This window comes from Pongo pygmaeus, chromosome 11, assembly GCF_028885625.2.
Source record: "Pongo pygmaeus isolate AG05252 chromosome 11, NHGRI_mPonPyg2-v2.0_pri, whole genome shotgun sequence".
NCBI lineage: Eukaryota > Metazoa > Chordata > Mammalia > Primates > Hominidae > Pongo > Pongo pygmaeus.
The window spans coordinates 87,200,296-87,219,040 of record NC_072384.2 but is presented as its reverse complement, the minus strand read 5'-3'; the positions used below and the strand labels follow the sequence as shown (position 1 = coordinate 87,219,040).

At 34.8% G+C, this 18,745-nt stretch overlaps 1 long non-coding RNA gene and 1 other non-coding gene across 2 annotated transcripts in view; one reads left to right on the top strand and one right to left on the bottom strand.

The window, feature by feature from the left end:
* LOC134737700 (uncharacterized) overlaps positions 1–18,745 on the bottom strand; it is a 456,000-nt gene that overhangs the window by 103,467 nt on the left and 333,788 nt on the right. The window lies entirely within an intron of this gene.
* LOC129032212 (U6 spliceosomal RNA) lies at positions 2,951–3,057 on the top strand. The gene has a single exon (XR_008501236.1). It is a non-coding gene; the product is annotated as a U6 spliceosomal RNA (small nuclear RNA).

The window sequence follows — 18,745 nt, the reverse complement described above, 5'->3', positions numbered from 1 at the left end:
GGGCCTATTTGAGGGTAGAGGATAAAAAAAACTATCTATCAGGACTATGCTTATTAGCATAGTTATATGGGTAAGTTGCATGTACACCAACCCCTGCAACATGCAACTTACCCATATAACAAACCTGCATATGTGCCCCCAAACCTAAGTCCCTGTTTGCAGATGACATGATCTCATATATAGAAAACTCTAAAGACTTTTTAAAATCCTGTTAGAAATAATAAACAAATTCAGTAAACTTTCAGGATACAAAATCAACATACAAATATCAGTTGTATTTCTTGCAACAACAACAAAAAAATCTAAAAGGGAAATTTAAAAAGTAGTCCTATTTACATTAGCATCCAAAAAGAAGTAATTAAGGGTAAACTTATCCAGGGATGTGAAAAGCTTGCATATTGAAAATTACAAAACATTGTTTAAAGAATAAAGAAGACATAGGTAAATGGAAGGACATACTGTGTGGCTTGGAAGACTTAATATTGCTAAAATGTTCTTATTACATAAAGCAATGTACAATGTCAATGCAACCCCTATCAAAATCTCAATGACTTTTTTTTCAGAAATAGAAAAAAAATACTAAATTTAATATGGAAACATGAAGAATCCCATAGAGCCAAAACAATCTTGAGAAAGAACAATCCTGGAAGCCCCACACTTCTGAAATTCAATACATATGACAAGACTGTAGTAATCAAGAGTATAGTACTGGCATAAAGATAGACATGTAATCCAATCAAATAGAATAGAGAGCACAGAAATAAACCCACACATGTATAGTCAAATGACCTCCAACAAAGATACCAAGAATACACAATGGGGAAAGGATAGTCTTTTCTATAAATAGATTTGGTAAAGTTGAATATCTACATGCAAAAATGAAAATGGAATTTTATCGTCTGCTATACACAAAAATCAAGTCTAAGTGGATTAAAGACATAAGACCTAAAGCCATAAAACTCCTAGAAGAAAACATGAAGGCAAGTCTTTATAACACTATATTGGCATCAAATAGTTGGATGTAACATGAAAACCACAAGCAACAAACACAAAAATAGACAATTTGGAATATGTCAATCTAAAATTTTATGTGCAGCAAAGGAAACAATCAACAGAGTGAAAAGGCAACCTACAGAATGAGAGAAGATATTTCTAAACTGTATAAGTGGTTAATATCCAAAATATACAAGAAAACCATACAACTCAATTAAAAATACACAAAATAAGTATATGAATAGACATTTCTTCAAAGAAGACATACAAATGGCAACATGTATATGAAAAGATTCTCAATTATCACTAATCAACAAGGAAATGAAACAGAAAACAATAGTGAGATATCACCTCACATCTGATAGGATGGGCATTTAAGAAAATAGAAAATAACAAATGTGGGATATTTTTGAGTTTTTGTTGTTTGTTCATTTGTTTTTAACAAGATGAAGATTAGAGGCTTTTATCAAGTTTCAACCACTTGGAAATAGCAAAATACTATGTAAAGATCAAGCCTGTGAGCTTCAATTCAAGAAGGAAAATGAGAATTTACCAGAAGAGCAAAGGACACTTCAGATCCCAGGGAGGAGAAAGTGGGAAAAGAGTGTTCATCTGAGAAAAATCAGCCCTCTTCCTAAGGCAATAGAGAGTTTCTCCCAGTAAACAGGATAATATATGTACCAATCTGCATTAGCTGCAGCCAAATCTTACCTATAAGTACCACCTACTGGCCTGGAGGTTGAATGGCACAACACAGTAGAAAATCTGCTGACACAAGTGCACAGCACTAGAGAATGAGATAAGCTTCCTGTGACTTCTGTCATCCTAGCCCCACTAGAGGCTATGAGCCTGCCCACATGTCCCATACATCACAACTGGAATCAGTATTTGAAAAAAACACCACAAAAGGCTATCTGCAACTAAGAAACTTATAGAGACTCTTTGCTGCTGAAAGTACCCAGAACCAAAGCCAAAAGACCCTATACAACATACATTATATATATATAATATATGTATATATATGTATATATATGTGTGTATATATATTATATATGTATATATATATGTGCACATATATATATAAGCAGATAAGATTAGGAGCCTATTTTTAGTCTCTTTATGTATAAAAGATGCCAGTCAAGGATTTCATATCTTACCAAACAAAGCTTCAAAAATGAAGCAAAACTAAAGTCTTTCCCAGAAAAATAACTACAAAGAAAATGTATTACCGTTAGACTAGTCAAACGAAAATACTCAAAGAATTTGTAACATGGAAACAAAAGGATGATATTCACTATCATAACAGGATACATAACTACAAAGCTCACAGCTCTTATAAAGCAATCACACGGTTCAAACTCCAAGGCAACTAGCTAGCAACACTATGACAGGAACAAAACCTTTCATATCAATATTACTCTTGAATATAAATGGCCTAAATGCTTTACCTAAAACATACAAAATGGCAAATTGTATTTTAAAGAAAAAAAGACACAACAACTTGCTACCTACAAGATAGCTACTCTTGGCTAAATACTACAGACAAAGTAAAGGGGTAAAAAAAGACATATTATGCAAATGGAAAACAAAAATGAGCATGACCAGCCATCTTCATATCACGTAAGACAGACTATAAACAAATATCAGTAAAATTTATAGAAAGTAGGATATTAGATAATGATGAAGGGTTCAATACAAGAAGAATATTTAGCTATTCTAAATATATATGCATCCAACATTGGAGCATCCAGTTTCATAAAACAAATACAACTAGACCAGGAAAACAGATTGATAGCAATAAAATAATAGTGAGTAACTCAACACCCTACTGATATCACCAGATTATTGGGGCAGAAAATCAACAAAGGAACTCTGGACATAAGTGACTATAGAGCAAATGAACCTTACAAAATTGATGTACAAAAGTCAGTAGCATTTTATACATCAATAATGTTTGGTGCTCTCTCCAGTAGCACATATACTAAAATTAGAATGATACAGGAAAGATTAGCATGGTCCCCATGCGAGGAGAATATGCAAACTCATGAAACTTTTCCTATTTAAAAAAAGTAATATTTGGGCTGAGACCCAAATCAAGAACTCAGTCACATTTACAATAGTCACAAATAGATGAAATACGTATAAACACATTTAAGCAAGGAAGTGAAAGATTTCTACAAAGAAAACTACAAAGCACTGAGGAAAGAAATCATAGATGACAAACAAATGGAAAACATTCCCTGCTCATGGGTTGGAAGAATTGATATCATTAAAATGATAACACTGCCCAAAATAATCCACAGAGTCAACACAATCCCTATCAAATTACCAACATCATTTTTCATGGAATTAGAAAAAAACAGTCCTAAAGTTCACACAAAACCAAAAAAGAGCCCAAAGAGCCAAAGAATTACTAAACAAGAAAAACACATCCAGAGGCATCACATTGCCTGACTTCAAATTATACTACAAGGATTTAGTAACTAAAACAATGTGGTACTGGTACAAAAAGAGACGCATAGATCAGTGGAACAGAATAAAGAACCCAGAAATAAAGCCACATACCTACAACCAACTGATCATCAGTAAAGTTCACAAAAATAACAAATCTGAAAAGGACATCCTATTCAAAAAATGTTGTTGGGAAAATTGGCTAGCCATAGGCAGAAGAATGAAAATCGACCCTTATCTCTCACATTATACAAAAATTAAATCAATATGGATGAAAGACTTAAAAGTAAGACCTGAAGCTATACAAATTCTAGAAGAAAGCTAGAAAAAAACTCCTCTGGAGATTGGTCTGGGCAAATAACTTATTATGAATAGCCCAAAATCAAATGAAACAAAAATAAAAATAGACATGGGATTTAATTAAACTAAAAGCCTTCTGTACAACAAAAGAAATAATCAACAGAGTAAACAGACAACCTACAGAATGGGAGAAATATTTGCAAATTATGCCTCTCACAAAGGACTAATATCCAGAATCTATAAGGAATTCAAAATCTCAATAAGATACAAACAACAAACCCCATTAAAAACTAGCAAAGACATGAACAGACATTTATCAAAAGAAGAAATAATAAGTGAAAAACAAACATAAAAATTGCTCAACATCATTAAACATCAGAGAAATATAAGTTAAAACCACAATAAGATATTATCTCACAACAGTCAGAATGACTAGAATTAAAAGTCAAATATAACAGATGTTGGCATATATGCAGAGAAAAGGGAATGCTCATACACTGTTGGTGGGAATGCAAATTAGTTCAACCTATACGGAAAACAATATGGAGGTATCTCAAAGAACTGAAAATAGAACTCCATTCAACTCAGCAATTCCAACACTGGGTATTTATTCAAAGAAAAATAAATTATTGTATACAAAAGATACCTGCACTTGTATGTTCATCACAGCACTATTCACAATAGGAGAGTCATAGAACCAACCTAAGTGTCTATCCAATGGTTGACTGGATAAAGAAAATGTCTTTGTGTGTGTGTGTGTGTGTGCGTGTGGTGTGTGTGTGTGTGTATCACATTTAATATGGCATATCACATCAATAAATGTCGGTATTTATTGATGTAATATACATATATATGTATATGTATTATATATATATTAAATACCATGTATACTCACACATACACACAAACACACGCATACACACATAAAATGGAATACCACATAGCCATAAAAAAGAATGAATGTCCTTTGCAGCAACATGGATGGAGCTGGAGGCCATTATCTCAAGTGAACTAGCTCAGAAACAGAAAATCAAATACTACATGTTCTCATTTATAAATCAGTGCTAAACAACGGGTGCACATGGATGTAAAGGTGGAAGTGATATATACTGGTTACTCCAAAACAGGGGAAGGTGGGAGGACAGGGAAGACTGAAAAATTGCCTATTGGGTACAACATTCACTATTTGGGTAATGGGTGAATTAGAAGCACAATCTCCACCAGCACATAATATAACAGTGTAACAAACACTCACATGTAATCTCTTCATCTAAATTAAAATATTTTAAAAAAAGAAAAGAAAATAACAAGTGTTGCTGAGGATGTGGAGAAATTGGAACCCTTCTGCACTGTTGGTGGGAAAGTAAATGGTGCAGCTGCTTTGAAAAACAGTACTAAGTTTCCTCAAAATTTTAAAAATAGAACTACCATATGATTCAGCAATCTCACTTCAAGGTATTGATCTAAATGAATTGAGATCAGGATCTCAAAGAGTTAGCTGTGCTCCCATGTTCATTGCAGCATTAGTCATAATAGCCAAGATGTGGACTCAACCTAATTGTCCATCAACAGATGAGTGGATAAATAAAATATGGTAAATATATACAATGGAATATTATTCAGTTTTATAAAGGAAGGAAATTCTGTCATATGCTACAATATGAATGAAACTTTAGGACATTATACTAAGTGAAACAGGCCAGTCACGTAAGGAGAATGATGCATGATTACACTTACATGGGATATTTAAAGTGGTCAAACTCACAGAAACAAAGTAGAATGGTGGTTGCCACGGCCTAGGAGGAGAGAGAAATGGGGAGTTGTAAAATGTGTATAGAGTTTCAGTCAGGCAGAATGAAAAAGCTCTAGAGATGTGCTGTGCAACAATGTGCATACAATTAACAATACTGTACATACCGTACACTGAAAAATTTGTTCAGAGAGTAGAATTCATGATATGTCTTTTTTTTTAACTACAATAAAAAAGTCATGCAAAGATGTGTGTTTTGTCCACTGTTCCTCTCATGGGCTTGGGCTGTGGCTGCCAAATGTTAGGCACTCCATGTATATTTTCTGAATGGACTGATGAATGAATGAACACACATTCTGGCCCCAAAGCCAACTGAGACTGATAAAATCTCAAAGTACAATTGCCTTCTTAAGTGGCTGGTGGTGTGGGGCTCACAAGAGTTTTAAATCCAGACAAACCATGTTTTGAATCTGCCTTCTGACCCTCCTCCTCTGGGTGACCTTGCACAAGCGTCTCTGGAGCTGTTTTCTCATTATCTTGGGGATAGTAACATGTATCTCCAAATGTGGGACAAAATCCTACTGGATGATATGCATAAAGCTCTGAGTATGCTGCCCTGCGTGGAGTACATGCAGCACTCCTCAACCCCTTAAATACCAGAATTATGTTCTCCATCACCACCACCATCCACATTCTCATCAATAAACCTGCAGCACCTTGCCCCTGATGACAAAGCTCTGTATTCACGTGATCTCACCCAATCATTGTAGCAGAAACTCTAGAGAAAGAGGGGCTGAGGTGGCTCCTTTTCTCATTTTAAAAGCACATCAACTAAGACTATGAGCACATCAACTCAACATCACACAGGGAAAAGTAGGAATAGCTGAACTGATGGATACCAAATTTCATGATTTTGTTCCAGCTTCATGTCTCAATCTCCCCTCTTACTTCCCCTCCCAATAATCCAACTACCACCAAATGCTGTGGACTTTACCTGCTAAACACCTCCAGAGGCTTCTACCTCCTGGAGCAGGCCAGCTCCTCTCTCACCTGGCCTCCTGCCTTCCTACTATGTATTCACACTAGCCTGCGGGAACTTTCCAAAACATGAATCTCACCGTGCCTCTCACTGCCTAGAATCCTTCATGGCTTCATGCTGCTCTAGGGTTAAGACCTTTGCATGGCTGGCAAGGGCCTCGGCATTGTGAGCACAAATTGTATCTCCGACTTGTCCTGTATCTTGCTCCTGATTCTCTGTTGGCTTTATCTGTATGCATCTCCCACTGGCTACCAGAGAAATGAGACTTGCCTAATGTACCCCATCAGAGTGCAGTTGTGGGCTCACTGTACACGCATGTGCTTGCCTGTGAGCTCGTTCATTATATCTTTGCTATGAGGACATAGCCCAGCCAGGCTGTTTTACTACTAGATAGAACAGTACCCAGCATACAGCAGCTGCTTATTGTGTTCATTGAATACATGAATAGATGAACACATAAATAAGTGAAAGCATACATGGGCACATGCACATATACGTCTGCACTCGGAGCCTCTGTGCAGGCCTTGACAGGGCTTTTCCCACAGCTGACAAGGACAAATTCCAACACTCAGGCTAGTCTCAGCCCCTACCCACACCTTCTTGTTCCTTTACCCTCAGGCGCATCCAGCTCATTTCTTCTTAAAGACAGCACACAAATGCCTGGTTGGCATTTGCAGTTGGCTGGGTCCCATGTTACCTGGGTGGAATTCTGTTCCATGACAGTAGTCTCTTGGGAGAAATCCAGGAGAGCAAACTGCACAGGAACAGCTTCCTAGAAAATTGTAGGATTTGAAAGTTCTTTTAATGAATTGAATGGAGAAGAAAACTCCTGAAGATGGATAAAGCAGTGAGGACTTTCATCACCCTTCGGCCTTTTAAAATAAAACTACTTTTTTAATTGTGGTAAAAAATATACATAGCATGACATCATCATGAACCATCTCCAGAACTTTTTTATCTTTCAAAACTGAATCTCCATACCCATGAAACATAACTCCCTATTTCCTCCTCCCCCAGCATTCTACTTTCTGTCCCTATGATTCTGACTATTCTAAGTAGCTTCTGTAAGTGAAATCATACAATATTTGTCCCATGGTGTCTGACTTATTTTACTTAGCTTGATGCCCTTGAGGTTCATCTGTGTAATACCATGTTGTCAAAACTTTCTTCCTTTTGAAGGCTGAATAATTCTTCCTTGTGTGTGTATATCTCATTTTGCTTGTTCATTCATGTCAATTGCAATCCACACTTGGGTTGCTTCCATCTTTTGACTATTGTGAATAATGCTGCTATGCACATAGGTGCACAGATACTTGTTTGAGTCCCTGATTTCAATTCTTTTGAGTATACACACACAAATGGAATTGCTGTATCATGTAGGAATTATATTTTTAATTTTTTGAGGCACACCATTCTGTTTTCCACAGTGGCTGCACCATTTTACATTCCCACTAATACTGAAAAAGGGTTAAAATTTCTCCACATCCTCCCCATCACTTGTTTTGTTTTTACAATGGCAGCCATCATAACAGGTTTGAGGTGGTTCAATGTAGTTTTGATTTGCATTTCCCTTATGATTCATGACGTTGAACATCTTTTTGTCTGCATTTTTCGTTCTTTGGAGAGATATAAAATAAAAAGTCCTTTACCAAGTTAAAAAAAAAAAAGGTCATGTTTACTTCATGGTGCTTTGTATGATTTTCTTTCAATCATCACTGATGATACTTAAAGATAAATTATCATTTGTAGTCTCCAGTATGTTGCTTATACTTTCCAATTTTTAAAACATTTAAAACAGCTAGATTTAATGACCTATCCTAAGTTTATTTTTTTAAATTTTTATTTTTTTAACAGAACAACTCATTCAATCTATTTACACCAGTTTTTTTCTTCCTCTTGTTAACTTCATAATTTCTTACTGGCATTGACCTCTCTTACACAATACTTTTATACTCGACTTTCTTATTTATAATATTTATGCTGTTATAAAATGTGTCTATTGTCAACGCTTGTAAAACATATTTTATCTACATGTCAAAAAATAACTCTTGCCTATTTCACACAAAGAATATTTTTGTATGGCATTGAAATTAAGTTCTCATATATTCTCAAGCTTGACTAGGGAATTGTTTCTTCTCATTTGACTTCTTGAACTTATAGTATGATGTGAACCTTAATTTACTGAAGTATATATTAAAAATTAGGAAAAACAGGTCTATTACATTCTTACGAATGTTATCAGAAATGTCATCACTGAAACTTCAGGAAAGAAAGTGACAGATGATAAAGGCCTACTGATATAATCCCCACTCACTATTTCCACTCACACCCCTTCTCTCTCTCTTCAGCTCTCCTATTTCCCACACCAATGTGCCCGTCTCCACTAGAAAAAAGGGAAGGCTTTCAGTGAAAGAAATGTAATGTAGCTAGCCATTGAAGGAACCAGGAAGACTCAGCCCTGCACTATCACAAGGAAACAAATGTGAGAAAAGATAAGAAAACTCAATGAGAATGCAATAGGAAGAACCAAAGAAAATTGTCTAAGCAACAGAACAGCACAAGAAAACATACTTAATAGGAGGAAACAGGTACAGTTCTTGAGCAGTGAATAATAAGAATTAGAAGCCATCTATGTTTCTGATTTTGGAAATAATGTTTTATAGAGTAAAATCTAAAACAGAAAGCAATCATTATAAACAATTTTCTTCCCTCCAAAAACTTTTCACTGGGCTCTCTGCGATGCTAATGTCGTAATTACTGCCTCTAAATCTGCACCTCATTCACAAGTGTTACCAGCAGCACATGCCTTAAGTGAGCCTCAGAGTGTAGTTTTCCTTGCAGCCCTCCACCTCACCCCACAACAGAATAGTCACCCTCTGCAGTTCCATAAACACAAGGCTGGGGAAATTGCCTCAGCAAAAATGCCTGCTCTCCAACCTACGCTGTCAGTCTAACAAATGGCCATGTTACAGCACCCTCGTTACATTATCCCTCTACCTGTGCTCAAACACCAACCCCTCATACATCCTCAACGATTCTGTTGCATTAAGTATCCTTCTTCTTCATGATTAATTCCTCTTTTCCTCTTTCTTTTCTTTTTTGTTTTTCTTTTCTTCTTTTTTTTTGTGACTATTTCTTTTGGAACTGGATCAAGCAAAAAACAACTCCCTCAGTTTTATGATTTCCTATAACATATTCCCATCTGTTTCCATTCCTCAAAGTTGAGCATCTTGAGCTTTCTACATGCATTGTCCCTTTTTCTTATTCAAATCTCCACGCATTGCAGTCCACCTTCTTCACCATAACAAAGAAACTACTTTCACGCAAATTTCCAGTGACTGCCTGGATTCAAAGTGCAACGTACATATTTAATCACTCTTATTCTTTTCCTTCTCTATGACTTCTCTTTTCACTTCTCATGATGTCATTAAAAAAATAGCATCTTGGAACCCACCCAGCCCTTGATTTCCAAGACACTATTTTCTATTATTTGGGTTTTTTGTTGTTTTTCTACTTAATATTATCTTTGATTTGTTTTTCCCCAACATTCCTTAAAGATAAATGTTTTGCTCTTCTATCCTTAGTTTTTTTTCTGTTAATTATTTACATTCTTTCTGGCTTTAACTAAAATGTGTATACTAATGATTTCGCATCTTTTTTAACAGTCTAGAAATTTTTTTCCAAAATTTAGAGCTGTATTTCCAAATTCCTGCCATACTTCAGCACTTGGAAGTAACATTCATGCTTAAATTCAGCATGGCTAACGCTGAACTTGTCATCTCCAATCCTGTTTCTATTTCAATTGTCTTCATCTTGGAAAATTGCATCATCTACTCATCTAAGTTGAAAATGATCCTCAATAATCTCTTTACCAAATCCTTCCCTCAACCATGTGTTATTAAGCCCTGTAGATTCTACCTCCTAATTATCTCTCAAATTGGACCCCAGCCCTGCTGCTTTCAATCTATCATCAATTTATTGTTAATGTTTTAAAAAATCATGTTGAAAGTAAAACGAAAAGGGTTTTTGTGTAAATACCTCCCAGGAGCTCTTACTATTTGTGAATCTTCAATTCATTTAATACTACTGAGTTTCTAGCTTCTCAAATCTTTAATGGATGAGAAAAGCAACCTCTTTACGAGGTTAAATTAAATCATGCATATAAGTGCCTACCTCTGAGTAAATACTCAACAATATTATTATTATCATCATCATTAACTTTACTGCTATTATTATGACTTACCCTGTTTTAAACCCATGGAAGTACTACAGATTTTCTTTCAGTGTTCTTTATCATCTAATTATGAACTTCTCTAGCCTCATTTTCTTATGCTCTTTGACAGAAGCCCTGCTTTTAGTAAGGTGCTTTTTCTTCTTGTTTTTCTAAAATAACTACTCAAATTCTTGTTCTTCTTACATAACTACTGAAAAATCTGTTAAAAACTCATTTCAAAAATTACTTATTCTAGAAGGACTAGCAAGAAAAGATGCATGAGGAAAGATTGCAAAGAGACAGAATTTTACAGAATATTGAGACATTCTATACCTTAATTGGGGTGGAGGTTTCAAAGCTGAATGTCAAAAGTCATCAATCTGTAGAGTAAATGTGTCCATTTTATTATATGTAAATTATACCTCAATACATTCATTTCAAAATAATTTCATACAGAACCTCTTCAGTAACTCCTTTCTTCCCAGGCTGAGATATGTGACCATATGTGAGTATCCAGAGTGCATGCATACAATCTCGGCATAACACTTATTCTATTTTCATCTTATTAAGTGCTGAACTTATTATGAATCTCCCTATAAATTATAGGACACTCTTTTCTAAATCTTTAGCTCCAGCATCTCGTATAAGACCTAAACATAGAAGGACTTCAAAGCATTTTTATGGATTCAGTGAATTAATAATTACACATTGAGTATTTTAAATATGCGTTACCCACAAATGTCCTTTACTTTCATACTTTTGTCAAATTAGTACTCATTTTTCAAAATTCCACTTGGGCATCTTCTTCTACATGAAGACTTTTCTATCCCCTTCCTTGTTACAGTACTTTCCTTTTTCTTTTATTTCAGCTTTTCTATATGGGGCAGCTTTGGGGAATGGTTGGGGAATTATTAGAATCTGTTATCAGAATACTAGGATCAACACAGACGAATGCAAGAATTAAAAGAGTAAAATCCAAGTAAACAGCTTAGACTAGGATAACCTGAAAGTTGAAAAGAAGTTAGGTAAAGTAATGCTTTAACTTAAGGCTACGCTATCTTACTGGTAAGTGTATTATTGGTAAATAATTTACTCAGCTGACATTTTAGGGGTGTGAGAATTAGGAAAGACTGATTCATATTATAAATTCAGATTGAAATTTGGTAACATTGTAGAAATATATGAGCAAGCATTTATAATTGAAAGATTAAGATCACATGTTGTGTGACATATCTAATTCATACAATCAAATATGAGAATGTTGCACATAATTGCTAGTTAATAACCACTTTATTTGATCATAAGATTAATAATCATATTAATGTTTTGAAATTAAAAAGTTAAAATATTGCATATTGCATACAGGACTTATTTTCACTTTGTGGGAAACAAACACGTAAGGATCAATTAAGGACTGTCATCCATTCATTACAAAGAATATCTGTGCAGCACTGAATACCAAGGACATCTTGAACTGGGAAAACTGTGATGAGAATATGGGACTACACATATCAACTGCATGTCACTTCCAAATATACCAAGAACCTTAACCAGAAAGAACCATAGTGCCCACTGGGCAGAGGCACTTACAGGGCGTATTACTAATAAATACCAGCCTACAAAGTACCAAGGAGTGTGATCCTGTAAGAAATACATCCCTACCAGCAGGTAAGGCTCCTGGGGTTATAGATGGGCTAGGGGGGCCATTTTATAAACATGAAGAACATAAAGTCAAATGACCTGGCCTCAAGGGAACATATAAGCAGTCATGTGACTGACAGTTTGCTTTAATAACCCAATCACATAAAGTATCTTTATCCTTGAACTAGGAAGAGACACAAAATCCAATATCCAATATATTCTCTCCTATATTATATATATATACACATATATATACACACACACACACACACATACATACATACACACACATATATAAAATGAATTGAATGGCCAAATAAGTTGTAAGTGAATAAATGATGCATAATATTGGAGAATAGCTCCTTGTGTTAGAGAAGACAGCTATTTTTTTATTTTCCAACTTTTATTTTAAGTTAAGGGACACAGGTGTAGGATGTGCAGGTTTGTTACATAGGTAAACATGAACTGTGGTGGTTTGCTGCACAGATCATCCCATCACCTAGCTATTAAGCCCAGCATCTACTAGCTATTCTTCCTGATTCACCCCTCCTCTCACCACCCCCGTCCTCCAACAAGCCCCAGTGAGTGTTGCTCCCCACTATGTGTCCATGTGTTCTCATCATTCACCTCCCACTTATAAGTGACAACATGTGGTATTTGGTTTTCTGTTCCTGTGTTAGTTTGCTGAGGATAATGGCTTCCAGCTTTATCCATGTCCCGGCAAAGGACATGATCTTGTTCCTTATATGGCTGCATAGTATTCCATGTTGTATATGTACCACATTTTCTTTATTCAGTCTATCATTGATGGGCATTCCATGTCTTTGCTATTGTGAATAGTGCTGTATGAACATACGAGTGCATGTGCATGCATGTTTACACTAGAATGATTTATATTCCTTTGGGTATAGACCCAGTAATGAGATTCCTGGATCAAATGGTATTTCTGCCTCTAGGTCTTTGGGGAATCACCACACTGTCTTCCACAATGGTTGAACTAATTTACACACCCACCAACAGTATAAAAACATTCCTTTTTTTTTTCAATAACCTCAAAAACACTGGTTGTTTTTTGACTTTTTAATAATAGTCATTCTGATTGGTGTGAGATGCTATCTCATTGTGGTTTTTATTTGTATTTCTCTAATGATCAGTAATGTTGAGCTTTCTTTCATATGTTTATTGGCCGTACGTATAGAAGACAGAATTTTTAAAATCTCAAATGTACCAATTATTGTTTATTCCAAGCCTATAGTTTCTCCTAAAGGAAAACCTCTAGATCTCCAATCAATGTAATTTTAACTCATATTTAGACCCACATGATCCAGCCTGTACCACAGACTGAACTAAATAAAAGTGGACAAATCATCCAAAGGCAGCTAATCCTCAGATTTAACAGTCATCTATGATGTCTAGCATGGAAGTGAGATTAGCCAATACGATTATCAGGTTTGAACCTGACTTGTCAAATGAAGGCATCAAGGTATTTGATAGATGCTGAAACCGAACAGTCATTAGAAAGAGAATACAGAGTGAGGGGATAGTTGTACAGGGCTTGATAAACTGAAGCTATAAGAGTATCAAAATTATAAGTAAGAAAACTAATGATACAGAGAAAAATACAAAGTGGGTGAAAAAGCTCAATGGTAAACACAGGAGTATGGAAATGTGCAACTATGTCTCAGTTATTTTAAAAAGCCACCAATTCTAATATCTATGTACAGCTCCATTCTAACAATCTGTTTTTGTGTCTAGCTTTTTCTGGCTTCTCCATTTATATGTGTCTTCCCAACAACCCTATAGTCTCCTAAATTAATTAAGACATAGCTTCTTGAAACAAACAAACAAACAAAAAAGCTATACATTTTAGGCATCTGAACACACAGTTGCTGACTAATGCTATATTTATATAAAATATAGAAAAAAGTTAACTTTCTAAGAAACAAAAATTGTATTTTTATAGAAATTGTCACCCATTATCATTAAATAGTATTTTAAGCATAGATTTTTTTAATCCACAGAATAAAAATTACAGCAAAACCAATTAACCCCCATTATTTCCTTTTTCTAAATGACATGAAAGTCTGCACACAGAACTTTAACTTTTAAGCCTGAAAGATAGTCTCTTAATTCTTTTCATTTAACAAAAAACAACTAAAGCTCTTGATATAGCCAGAGAAAAAACAATACTGTGAATGCCAGTGTTCACTATGAAAATCTTGCTTTAAGGTACAAAGATATCAAAGATCAGTATCATATAGCCAATATAATTCCTAAAACTTTGTATTCACAATTTTGTAAGGAACAGAAATTCTTATGATACATTCACCTAGTATATCACACCAGATTGAATATTTCTTCCAGTAATTTCTGTGTATTTAGGTATTGGGATACCTAAAATAAAACAAACACAAATGAATATCTACTGTTTATACACTTCAAAAAATCAAGAACAAATGCTTCTTATGTTGGATACAAATTCCATTGTATACATATGTGATATCCTGTTCCATGACACAACTGGGTGGGATCAGGGAATTATACAATAGGTTGTAATCATTTTATCTGGGTGCTCTCATTCACTGGGTCAATGCTATTTTTTTTCCCATGAGAACACTCTATAGTAGTAAAGCACCAAATGCCCTCGCCTCTCCTGACTAAAATACAAGGTATTTACAGTGTAGGCCATATGTTATCCTTTTCACAGAAAGAAAAAGATACAAAGTTTAGATCTTTCAGAAATAAATGGTACAATTTCATGTCCTAGCCACTGTATCTGTGGAGCTTAGGAGGTCTTGCCCTCATCCAATCACTGATACTTTGCTAACTTCTTCTAAAGCATTATGCTGGAAGATACCATAATAAGTATCCTAGACTTCTGGGAAAAAAAAAAAGAAAGAAAGAAAGAAAATTTAGCCCTAGAAACAGTTTATTTGAGCTGCTCTAGCCCTTCTATTCTCTTCCCACCACCCCTGGGCAAATGTTATACTTGTTTTATGATTACAAGCTATCCTATATCTCAAGGAAAATTCTTCTCCAAGCTTTTATGTGCTTTAAAATTTGTCTCCACTTCCAAGCTCCTCTCTCTCCGTACTCATCTCCCTAAAATACAAAGTACTTTCTTATATTTCATTATTCACTTGTCCTAAGGGTGAAATTATCAGGCCATGTGGGTTGGAGCAGCTGCTTTTTATATATTTGGAGGACTTTTTTTTAATTAATAGGTCCTGAAAACCCTCAAATTACAGCACACAGCAATCCTTTTTACCAAGCTTAGCTAACTCAAATATTAAAGAAATAGTAAAGAATGGAAAATTATTTTTGTTTTGTTTTGTTTTATTTTAAGGAAATAAATATTTTTCTGCTTCAGATAAGGCAACTACATGTTATGGTTAATTCTCTATCTTATTTAACTTTTGAACCTATGTATTTCTGGGACAATGACTGAACATCTCATTGGAAAATAATAAATAAATACAATAGAACAAATTATATTTTTCCAACTATCAGAGAAATAAAATTACCAAACATGCATGGCTGTTATAACACAAATGAGAGTGAAATAATTATAGGTTCAGAAAGAGTGAACACTAGTATGCTTATTTAAGGTGTATTTAGAAAATATGACCAGCAAGTTAAAGGTACAAGTTTCCGGATATTATTTGCTTGTGATGATTTCAAAGTAAATCATCCTTACACATATATGTTTTTACAGTCAGCATGAATTTTGGATAAAAGCTCTGATATAAGGAAATGACTTTTAAACTTTTAGAAACTAAACTTTCGGAGTCACTGTCAAGAAATACGGGCAGCTGTTAGATGGAGTCTTTGTGCACCAGTCTGTGAGAAAGAAAATTCTTATTTCCACCAAAGAACAGGTAAAAACCTTAAAATATTTCTCATGGAATGCTTTAATGCTTTCAACTGTCAACCCAGAGAAGGTATTCAGAAGAAATTGTGGAAAATAAATGTTTTATGAAACATAAGGAAGAATACAAAACATCTCTAATTAACATGCATAAGTGCTTGATAGTCACCGTGTATAAGGCAAGCTCATGTAATGGTTGGATAGTTATTCATACACTTGATCAATCATGCCTTTCTCATAATAAATATAAATTCTTATTGTTGATTGAATAATCTGGTTATAATATTGGCATAAATGGTAATCCATATATTAAATGAAAAGAAACACCTTAATTAAGCCACTATCACACAGAGCTTTTTGAGGTCACAGGTCTTTTTATTTGCCAATCATATTTGTTAGTCAAAGAGGAAAATAAAATTTTTAAATATGAAAGCAACATTTGTTTTTCCCAAGGAACTATACAAAAAAAAAAAAAATGCCCTCTGATAGAGAGAGAGAGAAAGAGAAAGTGAGAGAGTGAGCAAGAGTGAACTAAAACACTTATTTAGATAAGGCACAGTACTTGAAAATACAGTCATGTATTGCTTAACTATGGGGATATGTTCTGAGAAATGTATCATTAAGCAATTTTGTAATCATGCAAATATCATAGAGTGTACTTATAAAACTTAGATAGTTTAGCCTACTATATACCCAGGCTATATGGTAGAACCTATTGCTCCCTGACTACTATCCTTTAGATCATGTTACTGTACTGAATGCTGTGGACAATTATAATACAATGGTAAGTATTTGTGTATATAAACATATGTACATCTAGAAAAAATATCGTAAAAATAGTGGCATAAAATATATCGTAAAAATTGTGGCATAAAAGATAAAAAATGGTACACCTGTGTATTAGGCTGTTCTTGTGTTGCTATAAAGGAATACTTGAGACTGGGTAATTTATAAAGAAAAGAAGTTTAATTGGCTCACAGCTTCGCAGGTTGTATAAGCTGGCATCTGCTCAGGCTTTGGGGAGGCCTCAGAGAGGTATTACTCATGTAGAAGGTGAAGCAGGAGCCAACATGCCACATGGTAAGGGTAGGAGCAGAGAGAGGGCTAGGGGAGGAACTACACACTTTTAAATAGATCTTGCAAGAACTAACTCGCTATTGTGAGGACAGCACCAAGCCATGATGTATCTGCCCCCGACGACCCAAGCACCTCTCACCAGGCACCACCTCCAACACTGGGAACATGGGATTTGGGTGGGACAAACATCCAAACCATATCTACTTCATAGGGAACTTACCATGAATGGAGCTTACAGGACTGGAAGTTGTTGTGTGGGTGAGTTGGAGAGTAAGTGGTGAGTGAATGTGAAGGCCTAGGATGTTACTGTATACCACTGTAGACTTTAAAACATGGTATACTTAGACTAAGCTAAATTTATGAAAAATATTTTTCTTCAGTAATAAATTAAACAGCTTACTGTAACTATTTACTTTATAAACTTTTCAATTTTTTTAACTTTTGACTCTTTTGTAATAACAGCATAAAACATAAACACATTGTACAGCTGTTCAAAACTATTTTCTTTTTTGTATTCTTACTCTATAAGCTTTTATCATTTAAATAATTTTTGTTAAAAACGAAGACAAAACCCCACACATTACGCTAGGCTTACACAGGGTCAGGATCATCTACATCACTGTCTTTGACTTCCACAGCTTGTTTCACTAGAAGGTTTTCAGGGACAATAACAGGCATAGAATTCTCTTTCCCTATGATGACAATGCCTTTTTCTGGAATATCTCCTGAAAGACCTATGTGAGGCTGTTTTACAGTTAATATATTTTTAGTAAGTAGGAGTACACTCTATAATAATGATAAAAAGTATACTTTAGTAAATGCACAAACCAGTAACATAATGGTTTATTATCAAGTATTATGTACTATATGTAAGAGTATGTGCTATTATTTTATAGGACTGGTGGCATAGTAGGTTTGTTTACACCAGCATCACCACAGACATATAAATGTGATGTGCTACAATGTTACTGTGGCTACAATGTCACTTGGTGATAGGAATTTTTCGGCTCCATTATAATCCATGGAAACAGCATCTTACATGTGGTCCCTCATTGACTGGAACTTTGCTGTGCAGTGCATAAGTATATAAATGAATATACTAATTGCTTCCCCTAGAAAATGTGCTTTGTCTATGTTGCTATTAATAGCAATCTTGCCTTAAAAAAAATCTGTGTTAAGGAAGCTTCTCTTGAATTTAATAAGGTTGGGGGTCCATAATACAATACTCCGAAATCAAAAATGCTCCAAAATTTTGGAGCATTTGACATGACAATCAAAGAACATGTTCATTGCAACATTTTGGATTGGATTTACAGATCTGGGATGCTAAACTAGTAAGTACAATGCACATATTCCAAAATACAAAAACAAAAATCTAAGATCTGAATCATGTCTGGTTCCAAGCATTTCGGA